Below are 17077 nucleotides of genomic sequence, written 5' to 3'. Positions count from 1 at the left end.
GTTTTTAGTGTCTGTCCCCAGTGGCTAAGATTGGTTCAGTGGGTTGTGTAGGCTTCCTGGTGGAGGGTACTAGTGCCTGTGTTCTGGTGTATGAGGCTGGATCTTGTCTTTCTGGTGGGCAGGTCCATGTCTGGTGGTGTGTTTTGGGGTGTCTGTAGACATATTATTATTTGGGGCAGCCTCTCTGCTAATGGGTGGGGTTGTGTTCCTGTCTTGCTAGTTGTTTGGCATAGGATGTCCAGCACTGTAGCTTGCTGGTTGTTGAGTGAAGCTGGGTGCTGGCGTTAAGATCTAGATCTCTGGGAGATTTTTGCCATTTGATATTATGTGCAGCTGGGAGGCCTCTTGTGGACCAGTGTCCTGAAGTTGACTCTCCCACCTCAGAGACACAACACTAACTCCTGGCTGCAGCACCAAGAGCCTTTCATCCACACGGCTCCTTAATTTGGGATGATTCATTGTCTATTCATGTATTCCACAGATGCAGGGTACATCAAGTTGATTGTGGAGCTTTAGTCTGCTGCTTCTGAGGCTGCTGGGAGAGATTTCCCTTTCTCTTCTTTGTTCTCACAGCTCCCAGGGGCTCAGCTTTGGATTTGGCCCCACCTGTGCTTGTAGGTCACCGGAGGGCATCTGTTCTTTGCTCAGACAGGACGGGGTTAAAGGAGCCGCTGATTTGGAGGTGCTGGCTCACTCAGGCTGGGGGTAGGGAGGGTCACAGTGTGCGGGGCGGGCCTGTGGCAGCAGAGGCTGGTGTGACATTGCTAGCCTGAGGCGTGCCATGCGTTCTCCCGGGGGAGTTGTCCCTGGATCCCAGGACCCTGGCAGTGGCGGGCTGCACAGGCTCCCTGGAAGGGGGGTGTGGATAGTGACCTGTGTTCGCACACATGCTTCTTGGTGGTGGCAGCAGCGGCCTTAGCGTCTCATGTCTGTCTCTGGGGTTCACCCTTTTAGCCGCAGCTCACGCCCCGTCTCTGGAGCTCCCTTAAGCAGCATTCTTAATCCCTTCTCCTCACACACCAGGAAACAAAGAGGGAAGAAAAAGTCTCTTGCCTCTTCGGCAGGTCCAGACTTTTCCCCGGACTCCCTCCCGGCTAGCTGCAGTGCACTAATGCCCTGCAGGCTGTGTTCATGCCGCCAACCCCACTCCTCTCCCGGAGCCTCAGCTCCCCTCCCCACCCACCCCAGCGGGTGAGCAGACAAGCCTCTCGGCTGGTGCGTGTTGGTTGGCCCTGATCCTCTGCGCTGGAATCTCTCCGCTTTGCCCTCCACACCCCTGTTGCTGTGCTCTCCTCCGCAGCTCCGAGGCTCCCCCACTTTGCCACCCGCAGACTCCACCCGTGAAGGGGTTTCTTAGTGTGTGGACACTTTTCCTCCTTCACAGCTCCCTCCTGCTGGTGCAGGACCCGTCCCTATACTTTTGTCTCTGTTTATTTTTTTCTTTTGCCCTAACCAGGTACGTGGGGGGTTCCTTGCCTTTTGGGAGGTCTGAGGTCTTCTGCCAGCGTTCAGTAGGTGCTCCATAGGAGTTGTTCCACACGTAGGTGTATTTTTGGTGTATCTGTGGGGAGGAAGGTGATCTCCACGTCTTACTCTTCTGCCATCTTCCCAGAAGTCTAAAATTCTTAAATGATCTTACTCTGCACAATCATTGTTATCTTTTTATTCTACCACTTGCCACTTTCTTTACTTGGCCAAGCTCATCCTCCCCCGCCTAAGGTGTTCACATATGATGTTTTCTCTGCCTTAAAACTTTAACTCCTGATTTTCCTATATCTAGATCCTTCATTTTAGTATTCTGAGCTCAAATATCGTATCCTCAGTGGGCATTCCTGACCTAGCCTAAATTAGTCCTCAACACTACTTCTAGTCAAAATAGTTTGAATCTTATTTCTATTTGAAATTATCTTGTTTATTTATTTATTTTTTAATATTATGCTACAACCTATTAAAATGTAAGCTTAGAAGAAAAGAGTCTTTATTTTTCTGCTTCACTATTATATATCCAGTACCCAGAATAGGACATGGTGATAAATATTTATTAAATGAATGAATGAAAATAAAAATCGTGAATAAATCAATCCTCTGGATATTTTTTTCATAGGACCTGCTATGAAACCAGATTTTGCATAATGGACTGTGTAAAATTTCTTAGATTATTTTTATATATCTTTATTCATTATCTTGTTGATTTTGGTTGGAGGGACTTTAGCTGTTCGTGAACATCACTCTAACAAATCTTTTCAGCTTTAGATATCTAACTGATATTAAAAATTACTATCTGATTTGAAAATCATTTTTCTCATCCAGTTAATTATTAAGTGCTACCAAATAGAGTCAGAAAACTACAGCGCTATAATTGAAGCTTTATTCAGCATGATCTATAGCCATTAATTAATACTTAAGTAATCCTCTTAAGAGTACTATTACTGGGGGACTTCCTTGTGGTCCAGTGGTTAAGAATCCACCTTCCAATGTAGAGGACATGGGTTCAATCCCTGGTCAGGGAACTAAGATCCCACATGCTGTGGGGGTACTAAGCCCATGCACTGCAACTACTGAGCCCACGCACCCTGGAGCCCGAGTGCCACAACTAGAGAGAAGCCCACATTGCTACAACAAAGAGCCTGCCCACCACAATAAAATATCCCACGTGCTGCAACTGGGACCCAATGCAGCAAAAATAAATAAATAAATAAATTAAAAAAGAGTGAAAGATCCCACATGCTGCAACTGGGACTCAACACAGCCAAAATCAATTAATTAATTAAAATGAGTGCTATTAAAGTTAATATGTATTACTTTATTTCTAAGGGTATTATGTGATACTTTTCTTTGTTGAAATTAATACATCATCTTGGCAGTGATTTGCTGATCAGTAACATTAAAAATTTATCAGAGAAAAAACGTTATGTAACTACCCCCCCCACTGGAAAATAATTTTATTGAGATTCTATCAGCTGTGCAATCTGTTCTGACATTAGACCCCTTCTTCTTTTGCAATTCTGTCCTTCTTAAGGGGTCCCATGAATACTTTCTTCTCCTCCACAGTCTGGAAGCAACCATGGCCAAATTTGGAGGTGGTGTCAATAAACTTGAAGTCAATCTTCTTCAGGGCCTGCCATTTGGTCTGCACCAGAAAGGATTCATGCAGGGTGAGCACTTGCTTCTTGGTTCCTACCACGCAGCCTTTGAGCATGACAAAGTCATTGGTCACTTCAACGTAGTGGACAAAGCCACACAGAGGTTTGATGCTCTTGTCAGACAGATCCTAATCAGTAGAGACATTTTTCTTGATCAGTTTTCTGTCCTTGATGAGGTAGCCCTGGCCGATCTTGTAGATCTTCTTGTTGATCTCAGTGTGGTGATGGTAGCCTTCCTGCCTAGCCTGAGCCACAGAGAAGGCCACCCGGACAGCTCACCAAGGGCTGCATAAAGTTGCCTGTATCCCAATACAGGCAACTTTATGCAGCCCTTGGTGGGTCTTATGGGGCAGCTTCGTGGTGTGCCAATGGCGGGTGACCCCTATGTAGCCTTTGCCCTTGGTCACCCCAGTGAAAGCAATCATCTTATCCTGCCCAAACACTTGAATCATAGGGACATGCCACTATAGCCTCTCACCAGTCCAGTCCAGTTTTTTTTTTTGCCACAGTGCCTCTGTTCACCTGGATCTCCATGAGGTGGACCTTCTTCTGGTGTATAGGAAGCAGGCACCTCTTGGTGTGGGCAATGACACAGATGACCTGGTAGTACTTCATGCTGCTGAAGTCCCTCTCCAGCTGCTTCTTGCCGTTACATTCTGCCACTTCTTGCATCATTTGGTAAAGGCTTTTGTCTTACATTTATGCCAGTTTTTATAGAAGTGCCTTTTGCATTCATTGCTGAAATGCTCAGCAAAATGGTCTTAAAGGTCTGGAGGCCTCAAGGTGTTTCCACATAGCCCACAATGCCCACAGTACCACAGGCAGCAGCTCCACAATGGTCACAGTCTCCACAACTTCCTTCTTGTTCACCTTGCACCCTGGCCTATCGACCTCCCTCACCATGTGGGTCATGCCGGTCTTGTAGCCGAGGAAGGCTGTGAGGTGTACAAACTTGGAAGAATAATCATTGGGGAAGCTCTTCACCTTCCCACAGTGCCAGCTGCTGTGTGCTTCTGAGGCAGGAAGCCCAGGGACCCATGCCTGGGAGCAGAGAACTTCCAGGGAGACACCCTGCCATAGGATGCTGCCAGTAGAGCAACATTATGTTACTTTGGATTAATTTCCTCCCAGGGAACTCATGTTGATTCTCAATTATCCTCATTTTTTATCCTACATGGTCATTGCCCATTACTTTAACAATAAGTTCTCAAATTTATTAAAAATAGCACATAACTTTCCAGAATCTGCCATTTTGGAAATGGAATTGTGTATCTGTCTTTGGTCATAATATCATTTGCATTTCCATTGTTTTCCAAGAATAATGATAGTGGCCATGAAATTGTACCTTGAAATTCACTGCTCTGAAAAGCAATTAGTCAAGAGTGGAATGAATGATTAATTTAAAGCCGACAAGTGATTTCTTATGAGTTCTCAAATTACTTTGAGCTAGAATCCCCTCTTTTTGATGTTTACTTTTTTCATTCCTGTTAAAAAAGCTAGGCTGTAGCATGCCATAAATCTTCAAAGTGAAAATACTGCCATGGATGTTATACAGATCTTATTTTGAACTTTGCTTTAAATTAGATTTCAGGTTTCATTGAAAGCAGAGAATTTGAGGAAATGGGATAGATTAAAGACAGTATATTTCATATGTGAATTATCTGCAACTTTAAACTTCACAGGGCAATTATGAAAGATGTTGAGAGCAGTGAAACAGGATAAGCTGTTTGTTTTGATAAGTAGTTGTGAAATCAGAGAAGAGGCACTAAGAACATAGAAATAGAAAATAATGTTAAGGAATTAACACTGATTCATTGATCAGGGGATACACTGACTAAGTTGGCAAGAATAATTAAGAATGAGTTATCTAAATAAAATTTTTTCAAGTTAAGAATTTTCTTTGAACATTGGAAAATATTCACATAAACAAGCGTTTTAAGCTATTTATGGGAAATTTGTATTGATAAAGAAATAAAATACATATGAACAAATCAGTTAACAGTGAATGTAACCCTCACCTCCAAACAAACAAAGTCCAGTGACTGTAGATAACACCAGATTGTGATTGACTAACACTCAAAGAACAATTTAAAAATGTTTTCTTTTAAATAAACAATTTTATGTTTTTTATTCTTTTGACTATTCATTTCCTAGAAATATCTAATGTACTGAAATATGTTCTTTGGTTATGAAACATTTTCTTAGACACTAACCTTCATGATAATTCCTTCTTTCTTCAGTTATGAGACAAGATTCATTCATTAAGAATAAAGTGTACACTAAAATTAACATGTATAAAAATGAACCCTGTAAAGGTAGACTCAAACATTGTAAATGTATGAAAGATTTTCTAATAAAAATTCCTAAGAAATATTTTTGTTTGTTAGAATTTATTATGGATTACATTTTGAGAAGTTTTCCCCCTACATCTGCTTTTCAGTTCATACATGAGAAATTTATGCAAAGTCTAAGAATTACTATATTATTTATTTATAAAAATTTTCATGCTTATCTCTAAGTGAATTTGGTAAAGCTCAAGATATACATAAAATAAAACTGATAAACAAATCATAGATTGTAAAAAATGTGGAGAGAGGCAGGTCAATATGCTAAAAACTGTAGTTGAAAATTCAAATAAGATTTTTTTGTCTCCTGGAAGTATTACAGAACATCTGTCCAACCCAGAGTCAGTTCTCACACAATGATAAAATATTAAAATTTTAAAACTCCTGGATGTCTAGTGTAAGACTGGATTTATGTCAACCAAATAATATAAACTGTTATAAGTATTTCCTGCCAAAATCCCTATTGTAAAGGTGGAGGGGATATTTTGTTTAGAATAATTTATACAGATTGCATATACCAATTAAAGTTATGAGATAATTACTGTATTTTTACTTTTGCCAAGGTTGAAAGAGTCTTAATTTTCCTATCCTTATTATTAAGCCTTGCTGAGAAGGCTCATTCTCTACCTTATGATCCTTGAGTTGCCACTTAATGGAAAGGTTGACAAGGCTAAATCTCTTAAACAGGAAGAGGAGTAGAAAAACATAACTTCATGAGTTCAATATTGAGAATGCAATCTGGAGCTTGAGAGAATAATTTGGCAAGGTTGTTAGAAGGAATATCCTGTTAACATTTGAAAAAACAAAATAAATGAATGAAAACAAATGTGGTCCTGAATTTTAAAATTCTATTTGTATCAGAGATTCAGAGAATGACATACTAACTAGAATGAAAGCTTGCCCAAGACTGTCAGCATTCTAATGGCTTTCTAAGCTGCCACGTTGTGACATATATTCATCATGGAGTGAACAATAAATGCTATCAATAGGGAATGATAAGAAAAATCAGAAGGCACAAGAAAATTGTCTAGTTCTGCATGTTAATATCTTTCATTTGTATAGCATTTATTTACAAAATGCTTCTACATAAAGATTTTCAGTGTTGTTCAGCTTGCAAGAAACCACATACAGCATCTTCTGCACTTAAACCACAACTGTGACCAGCCTCTCTAAAGAGCTACAGCTCTGAGCAGTCTTTAAAAAGTCATTTTCATTTGGTAAGAATTTTGTTCAGGTTCTACTTTCCATTCTTTATTTTGAATCATTTGTCCATAAACTATACCATGTGTCAATGGGAAGACATTATGAGATTTTTAGTTAAGGGGGCACAGGATCTAGTTCAGAGTGCCTTCAATCTGCTGGATATTATTAAAGTACTGAGGTGTGGTAAGCAGAATTCTAAAAATGATCTGCAAGATTCCCTGAACAGTGTCTGGCACATGGTAAGTGGAATGAATCGATGAACAGAATATTCTTGCTTTAATCTGGTGTTCTGATTTTCATCACTTGGCTTTGTATTATGATTATCACTCTCTTCCTAGGCCTTTGGGATGATCCTTTTGGATCAAGATATTACCTCAACTTCTGTCAAAAACTTATTTTCTCTGTTACTTTCTGCTTATTAGCATAAAATTCTCTGCAGCCAAGCCCAACTCAGCATTTCCTGTATCATCACCCAATACAGACACAGACCATGGCTTCCATTTCTTTGGTAATCTCTCAATACAATTGGTTCAGTAAAGACAAGAAAATATGAAGAACCAAGCTGGGGAAATAGCAAGAACAGAAGTCTACTGCCTCTAGAGAAGCTCTATAGGAAACTACAGTTCAGGATGGAAGGACTGGAAGGTTAAACCATGATAAACTGGAAATTTTGAGGTAGGAGATAGATGGGCCCCTGTGCTGGACAGCTGGTGTTTGTCAAGTGGAGTAAAATTTAAGCTTTATTCTCACCTGGACACTCCAAGGACAAAGCTAGTGGCAGAAGCTGAACTCTGCTGAGGTAAAGAGGTAAGATGACCACTCCTGAGATCAAGGGAAACTTCTCTGTCTGCATACACAGGAAGGCTCCTTGGGGGTCAAAAAGGGAGGGGGGCACCACCCCATAGTAAGTGTGGATATACACCCACAGGCCTCTGAAGTGGGATACGTCTTAGCAAAAAGTTGCACACGTGTGTTGGAGAGGGTCCTGGGACCAGTCATGTGTGGAAAAAGAAACAAGATAATTGGCCAAAGGTAAACCAAGACCCGGAAGGGCTGTCCTATATAAGTGCTTTAAATCACATCCTTACTGTGCTCCTCATTCAGGATGCCAACACTACTCTCCCAGTGCCTAGCTTCTGACTTAAAAAAATAAATTTTTTCTCTGTGTGCTCTCCCATACTTTGTGCTGTGTCTCTAATAATAAACTTTGTACCTGTTTTTATAGTTTTTACCTCCTTGAAACATTCCTGCTTTCAAGTGGGGGAAACAGCCAGGGCCATTTTGCTTCTAGCCTCTAGCCCCTAGTGGTCTAGCAGCTAGTATTCCTGGTTTTCATCCAGGAATGAAATGAATAAGGTTATCCCAGTTCAATTCCTGGGCAGGGAACTAAGATCTCTCTTCAGGACCACTCACTGCTGTCTCTCTGAGATCAATTTGAGTAGATCTAAGGAGATACAAGTCCATAGACAGAAGAAAAGTGTTTTTAGCAAGAAGTGGATTATAAGTGGGAGAAAGTGTGGTTGACATTAAGATTAGTCAGAATGTGAGAATGTACAGAATGAGGAATGTAATCAAATAAATGTCCAAATAGTGTTCTTTATCTGAGCACGCTCTGCCTGCAGACTCCTGTGCCCCAATTCATAACTGAAATATAATCAATGTAGAAAGCACTTTATAAAATTTAACATTTCTATTTTCAGGTGAAATTTGAAGTCTTCATTGGAGTAAATTAACTTCAATTTAACTTCGTACAGATGTAATTTTTACTTTTATTTTCCTTAAAGGCAATAAGGCAATAAGAATGGCACAACCTCACCTCTTCTTAGAAGAATATATTGCTTACATGTGTTAGAAGATCTTAAAGAATTCTCCTGTCACTTAGGGACGTTTTAAGTTAAATAAGGTAAAGCTACCTATGGGGGGTTTATTAATTCTCATAAATAAGATCTTCTCTAAGACAATTTTCAATTTCTTCAAGATCCATTGAAGAGTCTATGAAGAAATATTACTGTAATACATGAAATAGCTCCCATCTCTCCATTTTAGGAAGCTTCTCTAATGTTCTCAAATGTGACATGAAAATAAATTACCTAGAATGCCCTTTTCTCATTTTCACTTCCTTCTTTCTGTGTAAAAATTCCCTTTCTGCTGAAAGCATCACCTGCTTAATTCCATTAAATTTGAATTTTTATTTTGCCTTTCTTTAGTTTTTATATCATTGCTTGGTGCTATATTAATTAATATTTACTATATAGTGTGGTGTAAATGTAAAATATGTAATTGGTAATGTAAATAAAGTTATCATAGGTTTATTTTGTGCTATCTATGGAATTACATGCTACAGTGAAAAGAGAGCTTTTGATTTTATATTCAAAATTATCTAGAATTGACTTACCTTCTCTGAGTCCTTGTATTCACATTTGTTTGAAAGTCAAGTAATACATGGGCTTTTAAGAGTCAAGATGGCTTAAAGCAATCTTGAAAATGAAAAACAGAGCTGGAGGAATCAGGCTCCCTAACTTCAGACTATACTACAAAGCTACAGTAATCAAGGCAGTATGATACTGGCACAAAACCAGAAAGATAGATCAATGGAACAGGATAGAAAGCCCAGAGATAAACTCACGCACATATGGTCACCTTGTCTTTGATAAAGGAGGCAGAAATGTAGAGTGGAGAAAGGACAGCCTTTTCAATAAGTGGTGCTGGGAAAACTGGACAGGTACATGTAAAAGTATGAGATTAGATCACTCCCTAACACCATACACAAAAATAAGCTCAAAATGTATTAAAGACCTAAATGTAAGGCCAGAAACAATCAAACTCTTAGAGGAAAACATAGGCAGAGCATTCTATGACATAAATCACAGCAAGATCCTTTTTGACCCACCTCCTAGAGAAATGGAAATAAAAACAAAAATAAACAAATGAGACCTAATGAAACTTCAAAGCTTTCTCACAGCAAAGAAAACATAAACAAGACCAAAAGACAACCCTCAGAATGGCAGAAAATATTTGCAAATAAAGCAACTGACAACGGATTAATCTCCAAAATTTACAAGCAGCTCAATAACAAAACAACAAACAACCCGATCCAAAAATGGGCAGAAGACCTAAATAGACATTTCTCCAAAGAAGATATACAGAATGCCAACAAACACATGAAAGAATGCTCAACATCATTAATCATTAGAGAAATGCAAATCAAAACTACAATGAGATATCATCTCACATCAGTCAGAATCGCCATCATCAAAAAATCTAGAAACAATAAATGCTGGAGAGAGCGTGGAGAAAAGGGAACACTCTTGCACTGCTGGCGGGAATGTGAATTGGTTCAGCTACTATGGAGAACAGTATGGAGGTTCCTTAAAAAACTACAAATAGAACTACCATATGACCCAGCAATCCCACTACTGAGCATATAGCCTGAGAAAAGCATAATTCAAAAAGAGTAATGTACCAAAATGTTCATTGCAGCTCTATTTACAATAGCCAGGACATGGAAGCAACCTAAGTGTCCATCATCAGATGAATGGATAAAGAAGATGTGACACATATATACAATGGAATATTACTCAGCCATAAAAAGAAACAAAATTGAGTTATTTTTAGTTAGGTGGATGGACCTAGAATCTGTCATACAGAGTGAAATAAGTCAGAAAGAGAAAGACAAATACCATATGCTAACATATATATATATATATGGAATTTAAGGAAAAAAATGTCATGAAGAACCTAGGGGTAAGACAGGAATAAAGACACAGACCTACTAGAGAATGGACTTGAGGATATGGGGAGGGAGAAGGGTAAGCTGTGACAAAGCAAGAGAGGAGAGAGGCCTGGACATATATACACTACCAAACAACGTAAGGTAGATAGCTAGTGGGAAGCAGCCACATAGCACAGGGAGATCAGCTCGTTGCTTTGTGACCACCTGGAGGGGTGGGATAGGGAGGGGGGAGGGACGGATATGCAAGAGGGAAGAGATATGGGAACATATTTATATATATAACTGATTCACTTTGTTATAAAGCAGAAACTAACACATCATTGTAAATCAATTATACTCTAATAAAGATGTAAAAAAAAATAAAAAAAAGGAATACTACAGCAGCTAATAAACACTTGATTCATTAAAAAAAAAAAAGTCAAGATGGCTTATTAAATTCCCAGCTCTAATCCTTACTAGCTGTCACTTTGGTCACTTTGACCAATTAATCTAATCTTTTGGGATCTCAATTTTTCATCTGTAAATTGGGGATTATAATAATGTTATCCTTATAGGAATTTTTGTGAGGCTTAAGTGAGATATTGCATGCTGAAAGTGTGACACGTTTTTAGCTTTTATTAAGATTGATTTTATTACCTATAAAGTGGGGAATTATAGTAACTGTCTTAATAAGCTGGTGTAAGGAGTCAGTATGGCAGAATATCTAAACAACAAAGTTTGGATAATATTAGCATTTGAATGCTCCTTTGTAAACTGATCCTTCCCTCCTAATCCCCAGTGCATGCAAATACATATTTGTTGTTTTTAAAATACAACAGGACAAAATTGATCCAGAAGTGCCTTTTACCTCCTTAGTGGAATTCTACTACGGAGTAGCACATGGACATAGCAGTAGCCTTCATTGATTTGTCCTCATAATAAAAACATAAATCTGATATTTTTAGTGCACACTTGCTGAAAACTATAGCAGGAAGTTCTATTTCTATAGTCATTGCCCATTATTATGTTTTCTTTAACTCACATAAAATAGTATTACTCAAGGCATAGGAATGTATCTAATAGTTGCACTCACATCACCTTTACGATTTCCACCCTAAATCTCCTAAACTGGTGCAGGTATTTGTTCAGAAAGAATGCTGGAGGCAGGTGCTATAAGCACTCCACTCCTGGGAACTTGTTCCCTTAGTGGCAGGGAAGTCCTCATGTAGTCTCATCAATGGAGGCTTTAGGAAGACGTATGGCCAGACCTCTTATTGCCTTAGGAGCTAAAAATTTCACTTTTGGTGATGTGATCACAACAAACCCCTTCTGCTTAGTTTGAAGGTATTGCACCATTTTTCCTGAAGCTAGTGAAAGGGGAAGACTCAGAGCCTCTATTTTGTGTGCCCATCTTTGCGGTGTGTAGCAGGGGGAACAAATAATATTTACCCAATTTAATTGCTCACCGTTATAATTCAAGTACAGTACTCTATACTCTGAACATTTATCATTTCAAAATCAATTGAAAATGAATATTATCATGTCTCTCCTAAAACTTTAAAGCCAATTACAACTGCTACATTCCAACATTTGAACAATGCCTGGAAGTACAAAATTCAGCTAGTCTTTTAACAAAAGATGTAAAAATAAGGTTTATAAATCTGCTAATTTACCTTAAAACTGCTGCCTAGGAGAGCATTACAAATTTCCTCTCAAGAGCATATCAAATCATCAAGAAGAGCCTATGGTCAAACAACTCATGTGATACCACAAGCTAAAATTTATTGACTTTCCCAAGGTATGCCCTGCTTGTTACACACACATGCATATATAATTAAGTAGCATGTGTGAAACAATAGTCCATGAGACCTAAATCACTTATTTTCTCTAAATGCCACCAGGGTTCTGGCTAATAGGCTTGGATCAGTTGATAATTACAACAGAAAGAGAATGCTATTAATGAAACAGTCACCATAGTGTAACCATTAATAATTGGTTAACTCTGTGGGTTTTAGGGTCAGACAAATCAGTGATTGGGATCCCCATTAATAATAGTGTCACTTTCTGTAAATTACTTAACATCTCTGAGCTTTAAATTTTTTCACCTATAAACTGAGAATAATACCTTTGTATGGGGTTATTATAAAGTTTAAATAATATTACATAGTAAAAGCTCAGTGTATTCATTGTTATTTTTATTAATCATAGTAGAATTTGGAGCCATGCAAATTCTGTTCCACTAAAATTACACTAAGAAGTTAAGCATTGTAAAGTATTGTTTACAAAAGTAAAATAGGTCTAGATTCCCTGATTTCCAGTAATATTGGAAATTTGAATTTCTCAGCAGAAAAGGGAAATGTATATTTGATGAAAGAGATTAGTTTCTGAAACTGATTTAGAAATATCAGTATGGATATGTATGCTGGATGTATTTTATGCTTATGGAGCAAAACATATTTCTTCACTCTGTACATTGAAAAGGTCAATTATCAACTCAGTAGAAAGGAGCAACCTTAGTACACATGCTGTTGTCTCTAAATATCATTTTCTACTAAAAAGGAGCTAAGGCTCATTAGAAGTCTGGCACATAAAATGTACAAAAAAACCCTGGATTATTTTGTAATGACCAGAATGCAAGGAGACTATCACAAACGCTATGATTGTATTAAAAAGATTTTAAGAGAACTAAGGAAGGTTCCACTGGTCAAGAATGGGACAAATTGCACATTAATAAGCATAGTAAACCTAAAGGATAACAGGCATCAAATATATTAAAACACATGGGATCATAATGATATTAAAAAGAGAAGTGAAATTGGTTAAGAGTGATATCACTTATTTTAAAATTTCCAAATAAAGTTAAAGTATCAAGCTCTTTTCCTGACTTATTTATGTAAGTCAGGAAACCAAATGGTAGATGAGATTTTTCTCTTTATAAAAGTATTCTAGCTAATAAAGGAAGAAGAGATGATGGTACTAGAATATCACCATTTCACAGCCCTAATGGATGAATGGATTGAGACATCTATTAGCAATGGCTGCTCCTACCACAAAAAGAGAAAGAATCAGACATGTATACTTTCTGATGAAGGGACACAGCACTGTCTATGCAATACCCTTGCCAAAAATAATTCCATGAACAACTAAAACTTGGATTTGATGCAACTCTAGATCCAATTTACAGGGAATACAGAGACTCCGGTAGAACACCACCTCGGTGCCATAAGGAAGTATCAAACAAGACCCAGAATATGGGACACTTAAGATGAACAACTGGTTTCTTTAACAAATAAATGACAAAGTTAGAGAGGTAAAAGGATGGAGAGAGAAGAGAGGAAGAGGGGACATCTGTAGACTAAAGAGACGTAAGAGCTTTATCAACCAATAAAAATGAACAGACCTTATTTGGATTCTGATTTTAAACAACAAATGATGATGAAAGAAAGAATGTCATTTATGTAGCAATTGGAAATTTGAACACTGGGTAGCCATTGGGCAATATATTAAGAGATGTGTTAATATTTTTATATGTGATAATGTATTATGGTAGTTCTATTAAAAATAGTAATTATCTTTTGAAATTCCTGTGACATATTTTCAGATAAAGTGCTAAAAAACATAATCTTCCTATAGAGACTTATTTGACATGTGTTTTTCAGGTACTTTTTTCACTTAAATTTATTTTTTAAATAATAAAAATATTTACTAAGCTTTTTAAAAATGTGGAACTAGCCTTCAGATCATGTAGCTATAATTGAAACAAGTCAACATTTCTGCCTTAAGCCTTTCCTCAACTAGACTATCAGCTCCCCAAGGACAAAGACTGTGGCTCATTAACTGTCTATCCTGAGTGCCTAGAATATTGCTGGTTATAGTTGGTGCTGAAGAAATATTTATTTGAACTGCTGTTGAACTCAACTATATATTAATCATATTATCACAGACAATAAAGATTCTTCCATATGAGTGAAGCACACACCGGTTTTTCCCATTCATTTGGTCACAGGACAAGAGGCTTTACAAAAGCATTGAGGATCATCATCCACTGGACTCTGAGTACTCCTTCTATAAACAGGATTTCTGTGGAATACTTTCCTTTTGCAATAGTCACAACACAGCAAGCTTTGACCCCCACTACTCACTTATCCACAGAGACCAGTTGCCTTATTTAGATTGAATAAGGTATAGCTTGATCAGATATGTGATTTTTAAGACAATAAAGAAGCAATACATTCCATTTCTCTAAACTTTTCTGTCTGATTTTGGTAACATTGAAGAAAGAAGGTATCTGAAACTATCATCCTAAGATTCTCTGAGCTCCAGGGAAGATGTACCCCTTTTCCAGATTTAAGAACACATTCCTACATTGCTTGACTGGGCTACAAAGTTTGAACATCATAGAAGTAGGAATGCCCTCATTTGTTACATGCTTGGGAAATAAATTGTGACATTTTCCATTCTAGATGGTACAAACTTTGAAAACATTTGGTTGGTTTCTTTTTCAAAAGTCAATTATTTCTTTGTTTTTTTTAACTTGAGGAGTACTCAGGTAGAAAATAAAGCCAAACGTAAGTTTTACTATAAGAAAATTTATTTCAGTTGTGTGGCTGGATTAGACTTAATTTCATGTTGTGTATTATTCAGGACAAGAAAAGGAAACTGGAAAGAAAATTCACTTAATACTTTCTATATGCTGGGCCCTTTGCATGTTGTTATCATTTAATCCTCAGAGCAACCAGGAGTGGTGGACATTTTATACATTTTACAGTGGAGGAAGTGATAGCATCAGGAGGGTGTATCAGTGAGGTTAATAGACTTTTAAACTTACCTCAAGAGTTACGGAGTAGATTCATGCTGATTTGTCTGATTCCAGTACCTATATATGCTCCATTCAATTATAGTAAACAACATCTCTTGGAATAGGAAGGTAGGTGACTATTCTCATTGTGGCAGTCAAAAGGATCCAATAACTATCTTTCATGTCATATTAGATATCTATGAATGATACAGAACCTAGGAAAACATGGATTGTGTTTCAGGGGAAATCTCTCCAGAGAGAAGTTGAACGTGATTCTATATTCAGGTAATTTATAGCCACGGTGGACCAGGATATCATCTTTTCTGAAGTATTTTTAAAAATCACAAATACAAATAAAATTAGGAAAATGTATATAAGGCCCTTTATGAATATAAGAAAGTGGGCATACTGATCTCTCAAGGTCAACTGTGTCATAAATGAGTTGAAAGTATGATCTTACAGAGAAGCCTATATTTAAAAGCTATATTTTATAATAAATACCTAACCTATTCACGAGATAGCCAACCTTATCATTTGAACACAGTTCTCTAGTCAAACATTGCATCATTTATTAATTATACTAACTTTTATTTTGCCTTGCTTGCAGAGAATTTGGAATGCATTTATTAAATTCTGCAGTACTCTCTCCATGACAGATAAAAGAGTTTGTGGTGTTATTTTCCTGAGGCAATGTTGATTGTTATAAAGATGTCTCTATAGTAAATTCCTTTTATATAAATTAGCTCTACGGTATATCTAAAGATTTTATCTACATTTATTTTTGTTCTTTGTCCATTTCTCTATGGCACCATTAGGAAATGCAATATGATTACAGTATGTTCCCAATTTTGGTGTTTACACAAAGAAATACCCTAGTTTCCTTTTAACGTGCACTTAACAGTAACATTGTTATTTGCTGAATGTCTCAGCTTGAGCAAAAAAATATAGTTCATAGTGCCATAAAAGCAATATTCTTAATCTGAATCAGAGGTCCCTGGGTTGGTGTGTTACTGTAATCATTTCTGGATAAAACTTTAAAAGCTATGTTTTTTTCTCAAGCATTATTCTTTTTGGTATATGTTAAAAATCTGAGTTTCCTGAAGAGAACAATCCCATATCATGGTTCAAATAAGATAATGCATGCTGTGAAAAGTTTCATAATAAATAATTTGTAATTTCAAGTGGGTGTTCCACCTTTAGAAAAACTTCTATACCTCAATCTGTGGATTGAGCCTTGGCTCAGGTAGAATTGTAGGAAATGCCATACAAAGTTGTCAAAGGAAACAAGGTCTAAAAACTGGAGAAAGTCAGTCAGTCCTAAAGATGACTTACTTAAATGTTAAGAAGTAATGGTTAATTAAAAAGGATTAATTGCTTAATACTATGGACTGTTTGAACTCGGTTAAAAAATGTGACTTTTCTATATAAATTGGTATTTTCTTTTAAAAGTGAAAACCTTTCTTCACAAAGCTGATATATACTAGTATCACACCATAATCACTCTCAAGGTCAGTGCCACAATGTCTACATGTGAGGGACACTAACTGCTATAGAGATTTTTCTGTAATAATTGTGACAACTTGACTCACTGGAGAGATTTGGCTGTTATACCCATATCCGTGTTTTGGTGCTGTAGAAAAGTTTGGTATTAAAAGCATCCTAGAATTCCTTGTGCTACTACATTTAACTTATACAGCAAAGCACAGGTTTTGTATTTTGAACAGCTTGCACCAAAATTCCTCTTGAGAAGAGGACTGTCTTTGGCTATGAACATACCTTGGCTAGGTTTTGAAATTGTGAGCACAATAGTACTGAAAGCATGATCTAAAGAAAGACAGCAGTAAAAGACGTAATTAAATATTCTGCATAAGAGGTT

At 37.4% G+C, this 17077-nt stretch overlaps 1 pseudogene; it reads right to left on the bottom strand.

The window, feature by feature from the left end:
* Positions 1-2980: 2980 nt before the first annotated feature.
* LOC116746154 lies at positions 2981-4055 on the bottom strand (annotated as a pseudogene).
* Between the last annotated feature and the right edge of the window lie 13022 nt (positions 4056-17077).

The sequence above is a fragment of the Phocoena sinus genome, chromosome 20, assembly GCF_008692025.1.
Source record: "Phocoena sinus isolate mPhoSin1 chromosome 20, mPhoSin1.pri, whole genome shotgun sequence".
NCBI classification, from domain to species: Eukaryota; Metazoa; Chordata; class Mammalia; order Artiodactyla; family Phocoenidae; genus Phocoena; species Phocoena sinus.
Note: the sequence above shows the minus strand (reverse complement) of the source record. Positions and strands in the feature narration are given on the sequence as shown.